Source organism: Podarcis cretensis (assembly GCF_951804945.1).
Source record: "Podarcis cretensis genome assembly, chromosome: 8".
Classification (NCBI taxonomy): Eukaryota; Metazoa; Chordata; class Lepidosauria; order Squamata; family Lacertidae; genus Podarcis; species Podarcis cretensis.
The window spans coordinates 50311164-50323689 of record NC_137177.1 but is presented as its reverse complement, the minus strand read 5'-3'; the positions used below and the strand labels follow the sequence as shown (position 1 = coordinate 50323689).

Sequence of the window (12526 nt, the reverse complement as noted above, 5' to 3'; positions counted from 1 at the left end):
GAGAAATTCTGGAGTGCAGTGTCACTTATTTATGTAATCACATCAAGTGCTACGTGTTTTTCATCTCACTCAGGCTATGCAGTACTGCTGCCTCCCCAGTTTGGTCATGATGGATATCAGATGCAAGATGCTTGGAGTTGAACCCAGACAAGTTTGAAGTTGTGATGGTTGGCATAAATCTTGTGACTTGGAAGGGAATCGTCTTAAGAACGCTTGTGCTCCTACTCACCACATTCTAAAAACAAACATTATTTTCAAAAACTGTCAACTGTAATTTGTCCTATAATCATTTAAAAAAGAGGTTTGTTTCCTTCATCAACAATAGTTTGATTTCCTTTGTTTCAAACTAGCATCTTCTATGTACCATTTCCCGCAATTTCTGAACTAATCTAATCTAAATGGGATTTTTGTGATCTGCTATTCAGTTTTGAAGCAATCCTATTTTTTCTCCATTCACCCTGCATACCCAACATAGATGGCTTTAAGCCCTTCTGTTTCATAGCCTTGTATGCTTCTGAAACTGAAACTGTATCTAGGAGTCCAGGATTCAACAGCTACCAGATGTTTGTTTCAGAAATTACTCTGTCTTCTGAGAAGGCTACACATTTTGCCTTTGCTTAGCACCATGAACATTCCAGAGGCCAAAGAAACTTGTGCTTGAAAACCACATAGATGTTCCTCCTGTGCAAGTCAATACATTTATGAAGGTAGCAATCCAAAATAGATTTTTTAGAATGCTTAGGCAGCAGTCTTTTGCACACTTACTTGTAAGGCCAAATGATCTCAGTGAGACTTACTTTCAAGTATATATGCACAGGATTACAGTTAGTGTACATAAATCTTACCTCAACAAGCCATTGAGACAAAGCTGTGGCAACAGCATGGCACTGCTCAGTTGAGGAGAGGAACTCTTCTTACCCCTTATTGAAGGTGGTGGAAGTTCTTCCCTTTCATCACCTGTACAAATAAAAAGGAGATCAGTGACATTATTCTGAATAATTGGCATTTGCCATGAATTAGCATTACCCTGATATCCCTGATATCCCTTGGTGCTAGTGTCGGTCATCTTCCACCCTGAATACTCCTTGACCTTCACTTGGGTGGTTTTCTTTAGTCTTTCTGTTTTTCTTTATTTGGTTTTTCCAGCATCTGCCTAAGAGGCAGTGCTTTTTTTCTTCCTAAAAAAATGTTTAGGGGTACTCTCATTTTCCTACTCATATTGAAATACTGCCCCTCAATGAGGCCAAACTTTGATTCACAAAATGTTTAGGGGTATGCGTACCCCTGCGTACCCCCAGAAAAAGCACTGCTGAGAGGTATTAATATTAACAAAAATAGCTTCCAGATGGGTAGATGTAGCCTGTAGCTTTAGCAGGAAAATCAACAAAAAGTATTGTGGCACCTCAAAATCAGACATATTTTATTATAGTATAATAATATAATTTGTTAGGTTTTTAAAGTTTATTTTTATTAGTTTTCAAGAATCACAATTTAATAATATATCCAACTAAAGGCAGGGCATAGAAAAACTAAGCATATTCAATAATAACACCCAATCTAAGATCATGATATTCATATTTCTCTAGATGGAGTAGGAAGAGATACCTAAGCCTGAAACCAAACTTGTTAGTTTTCAAGGTGTCACAAGATTCTTCATCAATTTTACAAAAACAGCTTTTCTTTTTTCTGATTTTGAACACATAACTACTTAATTTGTAATCCTTTCCAGTAGTTTCTTTTTAAATCTCCCTTCCTTTCATATTATGTGCACTGCAGCAAAGTTATCCATGTATATAACAGGTATAATACATCTGGCTATATGGAAATTCAATTTTTTTTTCAAAATTAAGCAGATCCTCCAAATGCAAATAACAGCTAGATTATCACAAGAGACAGAAGTGTGCATGCACTATAAACAGGTCAGGGTATGACATACGAAGTCCACAATGGGCCAAGGACAATATTTTAACATCAAAATGTTAAAGATGTTAACAGTGATTCAGGGGTTTAAGAAGACCCAAAGACTGTGTACTGGCATAGCAATTGGCAGCGGATTATTACTTCCAGTTGTCAGTTACTACAGTATTCCTCTGAATATCAGTTGCTGGGAATCACAGATGGGAAGACCGCTGATAACCTCAGGTTCTGCTTGCAGGCTTCCCACAGGTATCTGGTTGGCCAGTGTGAAGAAGGATGCTCGACTTGATAGCACTTTGGCCCAGTCTAGCAGGGTTCCTCCTATGTTCTTATGCCTTGGGGCTATAAAGCTGAAGAGAGGTGCACTCAAATGTCTGCCACCAGCCAGGAAACCAAGGACGGTTAGGGAGTTGCCTCTCAAGAAGAACATCATGGCAAGGGGTAGATCAGCAAGATCCTATTTATCAACCAGTGACAGAGCAGCTGATCCGGTAACTGCTTTCACCTTTTAATTATTTAATATTTTTACAGTGATTAGAAAGTTTTAAATGTTTTATAAGTATTATTTGCATTTTCCCCCTTGTATCTCATTATGGTCCTGTTACTTTTCTCTGTGCTGGCTACCTATCACCTGCTTCATCAGCATACAGCTATCAATCCCTTATAGTTTTCCAAATAAAACCACAAGGGGTGTGTGCAGCCAGGGGTGCCAACTTGAATAAAATATGTAGAGGGGGGGTAAGCCCTGCCCCACATAATCAGTCGCCTGATGAGGTGCACCCACACTATTTGAATGGAAATGCCCATCACCTTTGAGGGGGAACCTGGCCCCTTCAAATATTTTATGGGAGAGGGGGGCAAAGGGACATCGGCTCCTAGGAGTTGGCTCCTATGTGTGCAGCTAATCCTGGATTTTTGATGCAGTTATCAAGGCAAGGCAACAAAAAAGTGGTATAGGAAAGAGACAGGAAGTAGCATGAAGACATGACTGAAAGACAAAGCTGAAGCAGGAAGGGACAGTAGCTTCACTAATAGGGAGCCTGCTTGACCAGGGAAATCAGGTCCTTTCCCATTTCCCTAAAAGTCAGTGGAATGGCATTCTTTTCACTGACCTGCATGGAGGAAGGGAAAATTGCCACCTTGAGGAAGGAGAGAATAAATCTCAATGCACCTCAGACCCCTGCTAAAGACTAGTTTCTGGATCAGTCTCAGTCCTTCCAGTTATGAACCAACACCTTTCTGTCCCTTATCCTTTCCACTCAAAAGCTCCTCTGCTTTCAGTCTGTTAAACTTCCTCACCATGATGCTCTATTGTATATGGATGGAACAAGTTCCCCCTCTTTATATGCCAAGTCACTTTTCACTCTTCCTTCAGCAAAGTCACACATTTTCTGCTCTCTTTGCTAATAGGCTACCCACCTCTGCCTCTTCTATCTCTTTCTCCCTCATCCAGCCACTTGTCCTTCTTCCCCATGAAATGGGAAAGGCAGCCAAGAAGAGGAGCTCTGGAATCTTCATGTTGCAAAAATGCTGGCAAAGAGCAACTGCTATGGAAGCTTCTGTTGCCAATATTCCAATCTGCTTCTTCAAGGCTGCAACATGTCTCCCTGTTAAGTCAATCTGCACCCACAGGGAGTGGATTTTCCGTTGACTCCTTTCCTCCCTTGATCTCTCCATTCAGACACAAGATGATCCCACAAGAGGCCCATTTGCAGCCTTATAAAACAAAAAAAAATTAGGTTGCAGAATGAGCAAAAATCTCTCCTCCAGGCTCCACCCCACAGCAGTTATGAGGCTTTCAGACCCAGCTGTCCCTGATGAGTCGGAAGCTACCTTCCCATGTTATGATGAACACACAAGAGGAGAAACAGGATTGCATCCACTGTCTTCCTCAATTCCACCTCTTAAACATGCCCCTAATATCTGAAAAGATGGTGCACATACAAACTGCATGTGTGATCAGGAACACTGACTTTGTCAAGGTTCATGACTGAACAGACATAACTACACGGTGCCAAATGCATGTAGGAGTGAAGCAAGGGCAGCAGCCACATTCTTGCCCCTCTTTCTATTAATGTTTATTGTAACATACAGGGCCGTCTTAAGCTTATCTGGCGCCATGGTGCAAAGCTCTTTCCCGCCCCCTGCCCCAGTTTCCCAGAGTTGTCCACCTTTTTTTAGGGAGGACGGCGCTGCCGGCAGGGCTGGAGGAGGTAGGCAGTGGCTGGAGGGCGGCTACTCTGGCGGGGAAGAGGCGGAGGCTGGACACAGTGCCTCCCAGCTCAGCTGGCAGCTTCGTGCCGCAGTGGCCATGGCAGACGGAGGCTCCGGGCGCAGCGCTGCTTCGGCGCAGCATGGCAGAGGTGGGTGAGGGCAGCAAGCGTCCAGCCTCTGCTTCTTCCCTGGCGCCTTCCAGAACTTGGTGCCCTGGCGCCCTGCACCACTAGCCTCTATGAATGAGACGCCCCTGGTAACATATTAATAGGGTTCTGGTTGTGACATAGCCTTTGGTACTCTGTGCAAAACTGACATCGTATCATCACCTGACCAATGTTTAATTACAAATTATTGTATCCCATCCCATCAGTTTCCCAAGAGAACCTGGGAAATTATAAGCCTATGATTTGAGTCCATGTTGGCTATCACTTACACCAAACACGCAGGTTCACCCTGTGATAGGCTGTAAGGAGAGCTGGGATGTGTCTACCTGATGCTAGAAACAGAGCCTCCTTCAACCTGCTCCATATATTTATATGCTGTACAGCAGCTACAAAGACATCCTTGTATGCTTCTGATCCTTATACCACAAGCATACTAGAGTTATGAGCCTGGCCTATAAAATCACATGGTGGTTTTAAGAAATTAAATTATTTCTTTATGTTATATTGAAAGTTACCATGGCCCCAGAGAGGCTAGAAAATGTGTTTATTTACAACTGGAAGCTAAGAGAAGCTGGGACTTTCCAAAAAGCACCAAGGAAGATTGAACAAGTCTTCAACAAAAACATAAGCAATAGAAGCTGCAGAGAAGCACCTGGGCTCTGTGCCAGCAAAAGGCATCTGCAACATACAACTGATGTACTCTATGGTAGGCTAGTCCAATAAAATATGCACAACTTTTAAGAGTCAAACATTTCCTTGTTTTAGCTTTGCATGCTGCAGTAAGGCGTGTGGAAGAAAATCTTGAAAAACTGGCAATAGCCTAGCTATCCATGTCCATTTCCCTTGCTTCACATTATAAGGCTTGAAGTAATCTATTTTTTGTGAATCCATTTTGCAATTTCAGCTCACATCTCTCCATAATGATAATTCCACCCCCAGGTACAAGAATCCAGAACTACCTTTACACTGAATGCACAATTCACACAATACAGTTGTTGTTTTTGATTTTATTTTTTGCTGTTCTCAGAGGATGGGACAACTTAAACAGCAAACCCTGACCACATCCTTAAACCCAATCCAGTTGCTTCAGGATAACTCAGCTGTGTGCAGGCCCAAGATGAGAGTCATGGAAATATTTAGCCATCTTAAAATATTATAAACATTTGTACTCCACCTTGCGAAACAGAATCTTCACAAGGCAGCTTACAACCAGATTTTAAAACACAGCACAACAGTAATCTAACTAGAACTAAATGCAACCTACACAATGAGAACCAAGACTGCAGCAGAGGGAAGCAAAACCCTCAGCAGAGAAGACATGATGAATAGATAGATGCAGACCACAGAGTGTGTGGGTACCAGCAACATCCTATGAATGGCAAGAAAGGGAGGGGACAGCATGGCCACAGAAGAACCCCACTGGTACTCAACTCCTAGGATAACTCTTTGCAAACTGACAACCCCTCTTCATCCTTCCAGCTGTCCTGCATGTGAGACTGTCTAGGAGGCCACACTGAAAAGCCACGGCATCTGCCTTTGTCTTGCTGCATGCCCACATACTGAGGAGCCTGTTTGTGTCTAATCACAATTAGCACCATGCCCAATTCCATGCCCTGTGCTAATTCAAGAGGAAGAGCATGTCATTCCCTGCCAAGAATTACAGCTAATCGCCAAAGGCTCTGTGGTACGCCTGCTTTGCCTTTCATTAGGCTTTTGTTTCTAATGTCAAAGCTGGTGGTCTCCTTTTTGCTAGAAATCACCGTGGCATCACTGAAAAATGCCAGCACCATCTCAGATTGCCTAAGGACAAATGTAGTGCCTGTGAGTGATAGCAAATTTCCCCACCACCACTTAACACACAACAACAACAACAACAACAACAACAACACACACACACACACACACACACACACACACAATATGCCCAACAGTCAATTCAGGGGTCTGCCAAAATGTTCATATTACAGCCCTGAAGCCCAAATGTACTGTAATGTGAAACTGGCAGCTGCATTAAAGTCTCAGGAAAGTGCAACACAAGAATCAACTCTGTCCCTATATTTGCCCCTTTGAATTTGTTCGTACAGTATAGTTAAGAGCAAAAATTCAGACTAAATACTTCTGACAAAATAGAACACATTATAAATATACAAAAGGAGGGCAATGCAAATGAAACAGACCATACTCTTTGAATGACCCTTGAGGCCAGACACACACATACACCCCGCCAAGCAGTACAAAGACTGTTCCACTCATGAATTCTCAGTGCAGAAGAGTGGCCACTGGAGGGAGGGAGAGTCCTCCAACTACTCACATCTCCCATTAGGCCTAGGTATGGTAAGGAAGGACCTCCTCCACGTTGTTCTGTAACTGGAGCAATCCAGCACTGAGAGACACATTTGTCTGCCATAACTCACTAGGTCAGCTAATCCACTTCTTAAAATACCATAGCTTTTTGGATGCACATTATGAAATACAGAGCCTGTGGTCATAACTCGAATAATGCCAAATATTTCAGAATGAAGATTCTTAAAAGTGTGCAAAAAGACCATTGTAGCACTGGCAAAGTGAGTGCCACAAGTGATAGGGTCCTTCTGAATTTGCTCTGCACTAAAGAAACCCAATCTTGCAATAACTCCAGGAAACGTTGTGGAAGAGCAAATTAGATTGCTAAGGACATCACCCAAGTGTTATAAAAAGCTAGGATAAATGTGTTTGTTCATTTATTTACATAATAGCAGTTTACTGCTAATTTTTTATGATGATGATAATTCATAATGTATTAGTAAATGTACAATCATACAACTGTTTGTTTGTTTGTTTGTTTGTTTTAATAAGTGGCATCTGTACAACACTTAACTTGTTTCCTGCTCAACCTTGAAATCCTTTCAAAACAGTGACACTCCCTTTTGCGAAAGATACAAAAAGTTTGAAAAGTAGCAAGTTCATCTTGGCTAAAACTGCTCCCCCAACACACACTCCACAAAACCTGGGAATCTGGCTAACTGCTTCGCCTCCACCCCTCGCTCATTCTGTGATGTCTGAACTAAGTATGAAATAAGAATGCAGCAGATTCAAGCCAACTGCAAATCCGATAGGGGGAGGGTAGTGGTGATGAAGAATGCACCACAGCCCCTTGGGATAACATGGTGATTTTAAACTCCTGGCTTTTCTTCCATTTGGCTGTATCATTTATATTCCCTGACCCAGCAAAAGCAGTTGGTTCTGCAGTCTGATTAAAGGAACTGGGCATTTGATCTGTAATTGTTTTTCAATGGCTGTATCTTCTTCTGTGTTATTGCTTTACACGGCTTGCCTTTGTACAATATTGAAAATCAATAAAAGTACAAAAATGTATTTTTTTCCCCTCCTCTTAAAAGTGAAACAATCTTGTTAAGATTCTGCTGCAGACACTTTGCAATGGTAGTACCCCCCTTTTTAAAATAGCACTTCAAGGAGCAAGCCTGGCAATCCCAGACAGTATGGAAACAGCCATGGCACAAATGCCCTTAGTCATGGCATTCAATCCAATCTGAGAACAGTCTTTGGACTGAAGCCTATCATGGCTCAGGGCTCAACCACACTTCCACTTGCCCCAGACCTAGAAAGCATGGGTCCGAAGGGTTTTCTATTTGACCTGCACCTTCTAGGCATGGGTCCAATCAGTTTTGGTTGGCCCACTGCTTTCCCCAGGAAAGCCTGCTCTTTACCGCTGAATCGGCACAAGTGGAAGTGGAAGTGTGGCAGGACAAGTGGAAGTGTGCATAGGATACACCAACTAGCTAAATCCAAGGTAGGTATCCGAGAGGCTCATCTCCCTACTATGTTCATGGCATTCCCAAAGTCATTGCCAGACACTTGCTGGAAAGCCAAAGTGTTTCAAGGTTTTACAGACCTGAGGCCAAGAACTGCTGCAGCTTAGTGCCACAGCCCCCCAACTGTACTTATTTAAGAAAGGCCAGCACTTGTTTGCTCATAGGGTGTTTTGACTGCAAATATCTGCATACTGTTGGAAGCTAATATAACAACTGCTCCTATCTGAATGGCCAAATACTGTTTTGATAGAGAAGTTTCAGTACAACTTTCTAGAAACCATCAACATGCTCTGAGACCAAAACTAGTGCTTTTGCTCAAAATGCAGGAATTTCCAATGAATATTATTCTGAACATTTTAAATTTTCACTTCCTTTTTTGTTTAAGCAGAGAATTGAAGTGCAAAAGTCACCTCCCTCAGCTACATAATTTACCCAGCTAAATTTGCTGCAAGCGTTACCAATGGCAGATATATATATATATATATATATATATATATATATGAGACAAGCAAACAAGAAGCCCAAACCCAAATTCAGTGGTTGGCTCCTCAGTTTCCTTGATAACTAGACCATCTACACTTCTCTCATCTGGCTTTAAGGGAACACGGGAAAGGGAATTTGGATTGTTTTCCTGTTCCCTCCCTATCCCCTTTTAATTGTCTATTATATTATAAACCTGAGAATATGGTCTAGGCTGTTTTCTTAATATCTGTACAGTGCCTTAATACCAGGCCAGGAAAGGGGGAGAAGTGCTGAAAGGAGTATCAATGGGGTGCCAATTTGATGGGGTCCTCAATTCCTATAAATGTGAAACCAAATGCTTCCTGGTGCTAAAAAGGCACCCCTTCCTCCTCCACTACTTACCACTTGTAGGCTTGTAGCACCCACTTGCTCACCCAGCCTCCTGGAGGCCTGGCACATTGTGGGGCCTAGCTGGAAGCTGAGAGTGGCCATCCTGCTGCTATTGTTGCTGATGGAAGGTTCCAGAAGAGCCAAACAGCTGCCTATCCTTGCTTTGGTCCCTTGAGGCCCGGCAGGGTGTCCTTCAGGGGGCAGAGTCCCTTCATGGAGCAAGGCACCCAGAGTCATTAATCAGGAATAACAAACCCCACAAGTCCTGTTTCCTCAGAACTGAACGGAATAATTACCAAGTTGGTGTGGGGTGATGTGAGAGAGCGGCCATATTTCCCAGCTGCTTAAGCAGCCTGAGGGAGGGACTCGAGGAGGAGGAAGGGTTAATGCATACTATGGCGGGTGCCACTATTCTGTGTTAAGCCCACAGCCCAGAAGTTGGAGCCAGGCTGGAGCCAAGATGGCTGGCTCCCCAGCCTGCCCCACCAAGAGAATTGCCTCAGGAGGACAGAGAGCTTCTCCCTCCTCAGAGAGCAGCTTTTGGACCTTGAAGGGGGAGGGAGCCTCTATTGGCTCTTCTCCTTCAACCCTCCTTCCCATTGGCTCCCTGGTATGTCCATTTCGGATAAGAGGTGGCCCACTTACCTAGGCCTTGTTACAGTAGTTTGATTTACCCCTCCCTTGCTTGAATTCCTCAAATCCCAGCAGCCTTTTACAACAGCATGACACAGATAACATGGCTGCAGTTATTTTATTCCTTTGATAAATGTAAAGAGCAGCAAATCTGTATATTTAATAACAAGGAAAGAGAGAAATGGTTTCTGCCTTATTCCCAGTGGCGTAGCATGGGGGGTGCAGGGGGGGCCGGCCGCACCGGGCGCAACATCTGGGGTTAGGGCAAATCCACGGGTTAGGGGGCATAAATCCACGGGTTAGGGGGCGCAAATTACTTGCCTTGCCCCGGGTGCTGACAACCCACGCTACGCCACTGCTTATTCCTACCACTTCTCCTTGCTTTGAGCCAAACAGTCTCTTCTATCCTTCCTCCACTGTTTCTGCAGTTGGTGTGTAGAGTTGTGTCTGGCCAAAGGCAGTGTGTGTGTGTGTGTGTGTAGTTTTCTGAAATATTTAGGGATTTTTTAAATTTAAAAAAGTGTGGTAATTTGCAGTACCTAAATAAGAGAGAGCCCAATGGACAGTGGAGAAATAAATGAATGCCTACTAATACCAGGCCCCATCTTTCAAAATTTGAGGAAAAAGAGATATGAAATTGCCCTTTTAGCTAGGAATTAATTTAGTGAGGGACGTGTAACTTTACAATAGCTTTAATCTGGGTATATCTCAGAGATTTTTAAAGCTTACTTTGTCTACTAGGCCTGCAGTCTGAGCCAATCTGTGTTTACAGTACTTGGAATGAGTAATGAGAACAATGAGACTTGCTCCCAAGCGTGCACTGGATTGCAACTTTACTGTGCAATTTGGGCCCTGAGTCTTCCTCCCACCCCACCTAACCATCCCAATTCACACTGTTATTTCCTAAGGATTTCTCACAAGATCCAGACATTCCCTTATAAAGTGAAACAACTGAGACTGTTGGTAAGCTTCAAATCTGTCACTCAGCCAGGAAGCTTGCTGAGTTGATCCTGAGTCACTCACCACATCTTAGCTTAGCCTACTTCACCAGGTTGTTGTGAGGGTAATATTATGTGATGGGAGCCAACTACCACCCTAAGCTCACTGAAGTCGGTTAAAAAATGTAATAAACAATAACTGGGTTTCTCCAAAGCTTCCATACTATAGGAATAAACATATAGGCCTCCCTTACAAGCCTGTTGTAAAGATTATAGCGATACTTTGAGCACTTAAGAGGAAAGCACTGTATAAAATCTGTTTGATTATATATTTTTATTTTAGTCAGAGAAATATTTGTTGTTTATTCCGAAAACATTATTTTATTTATAATATGGTTTTAAATTATTATCTCATTTACTTCAATGCTTAGAACTTCTTATAAATTTAATGCAAGACGAGCAGAAGTCCAATAAAGATAGATGAGTATTGCAGTTCCCCTTCTATCTTCCTCCTCATTTGTTTTATTTAGATAGGAAAGACTGAAGCTCTGTCCCTCCTACTGACAGAAAAACTGAGAGATAAAAGGGGATTTAAATGCCTAGCAAGTCAATTGATTTGGGTGTTCCCAGCCACTATCCAGCTGCTGGGAATATAAATAGAGCCAAAGGACTAGAAAATGATAAATTGCTACATTTCATTTGCTATATTTTTCTGGTAAGATTTTTTTTTTTTTAGGGCTGTTTTCCAATTTCTGAGCCAAATCTCTCCTTTGGGTGCTCTAAAAGTGAGCTAAGCTTTGCTACTTAGGAGAGGAGCCCCTCCCCGCATCTGCATCTGAAGGCTCCCATAATTTGGCTCAGTCATGGGCTCTCCATGGGGTGGGGGTAAATGTGTAGGCACAAAGAAAGGTCCCAAGAACCAAGATTACACTTTAAGGGCTTATTGGGGGTGCATGTGTGTGTGTAGAGAGAGAGAGATTCTGAAAAGAACACTCGGTTTTCACATGGATTGTTTAGAATTTCTGATGAAACTGCAGAAATGTCAATGCAGAGTAGGAACAGCCAATCAGAAAGCAGCTCTTTGACCTTTGCCCTTCTCTTCCTCAGCAGGACTGCTATTATCTTCAAGGGGGGAGAGCCCTCCTTGCCTCTTGTTATACCTTTTTTATGATCTAGGATTCTGAAGATAATAATGACTCCATGTTACATAAAACAGATACATTAATGTCACCAAGTCCCAAAAGTATGGAATCAACCCAACTCCTTCAGAAAGACTGGGGGGAGGGGAGTGATAGAAATTCAGAGAGCAGAGCCTTAATAAGGCCGAAAGAAGAGAGGTGCTGCCTTAGACCGCTTTTTCCTTCCTATTTGAAATGGGATATTTAAAGGGCCCTTTGGCTAAAGGAGATCAGAGTCTTGGCAAGATAACTGAGTATGACTGAATGCGCTGCCATCAAAGTGAACAAATCAAATGTGTGATTTTGATTCGTGCTGTAGAGTGTTAGCCTATTACACTCACTTGCTACAGCCCCAGCTGCTAATGGGGGAGAGGGGGAGGACATACCCAGGCACCCATCTTTCATCTTGGGGATGCTTCTCCCCAGGCTTGGCTCTTTGGTGACACGGCTTGTTTGGCCTCAGTAGAGTGTAGATTGTGATCCAGCCCTCCCCACACTAGAAACCCATTGGCTTCTCATTTGTTGGATGTCTGTATCCTGGTTTCTGGGGTCACAAGTAGAAAAGAATATATGTTGTGGCAGCAGCAAATCCCACTAATTTTTTTACGTGAGGAGCTAGTGCTGCCTCTTGATACTGGCTGAGATAGAGTGCCTGATCGACCAGCGGTGTATTTTCCAATGTATCCTGCCATGCTACATCTTGAGAGGACAAAGAAAACGAGAAGCAGTCTTTGTGGTACTCCTGCATAAGGCCTCTTCCAGAGCCTGGAGATGACTTGTTCCTCTTGCCTTGTTTTTATGTACAAGTGTCTAAG

General features: G+C 42.9%; 1 protein-coding gene across 10 annotated transcripts in view; it reads right to left on the bottom strand.

Annotated features, from left to right (window-relative positions):
• The window catches only part of ZFHX3 (zinc finger homeobox 3), a 340568-nt gene that overhangs the window by 246487 nt on the left and 81555 nt on the right, over positions 1-12526 (bottom strand). For 8 of the 10 annotated variants that reach the window (XM_079989138.1, XM_079989131.1, XM_079989135.1 and 5 more), the window contains exons 1-2: positions 3337-3444; positions 846-957 (exon numbers count right to left, since the gene is read on the bottom strand). The gene's annotated coding sequence lies outside the window, so the exon portion shown is untranslated. Of the gene's footprint in view, positions 1-845; positions 958-3336; positions 3445-9964; positions 11507-12526 lie in introns of those variants that run through there. The other 2 variants (XM_079989141.1, XM_079989142.1) reach the window with 2 other exon arrangements.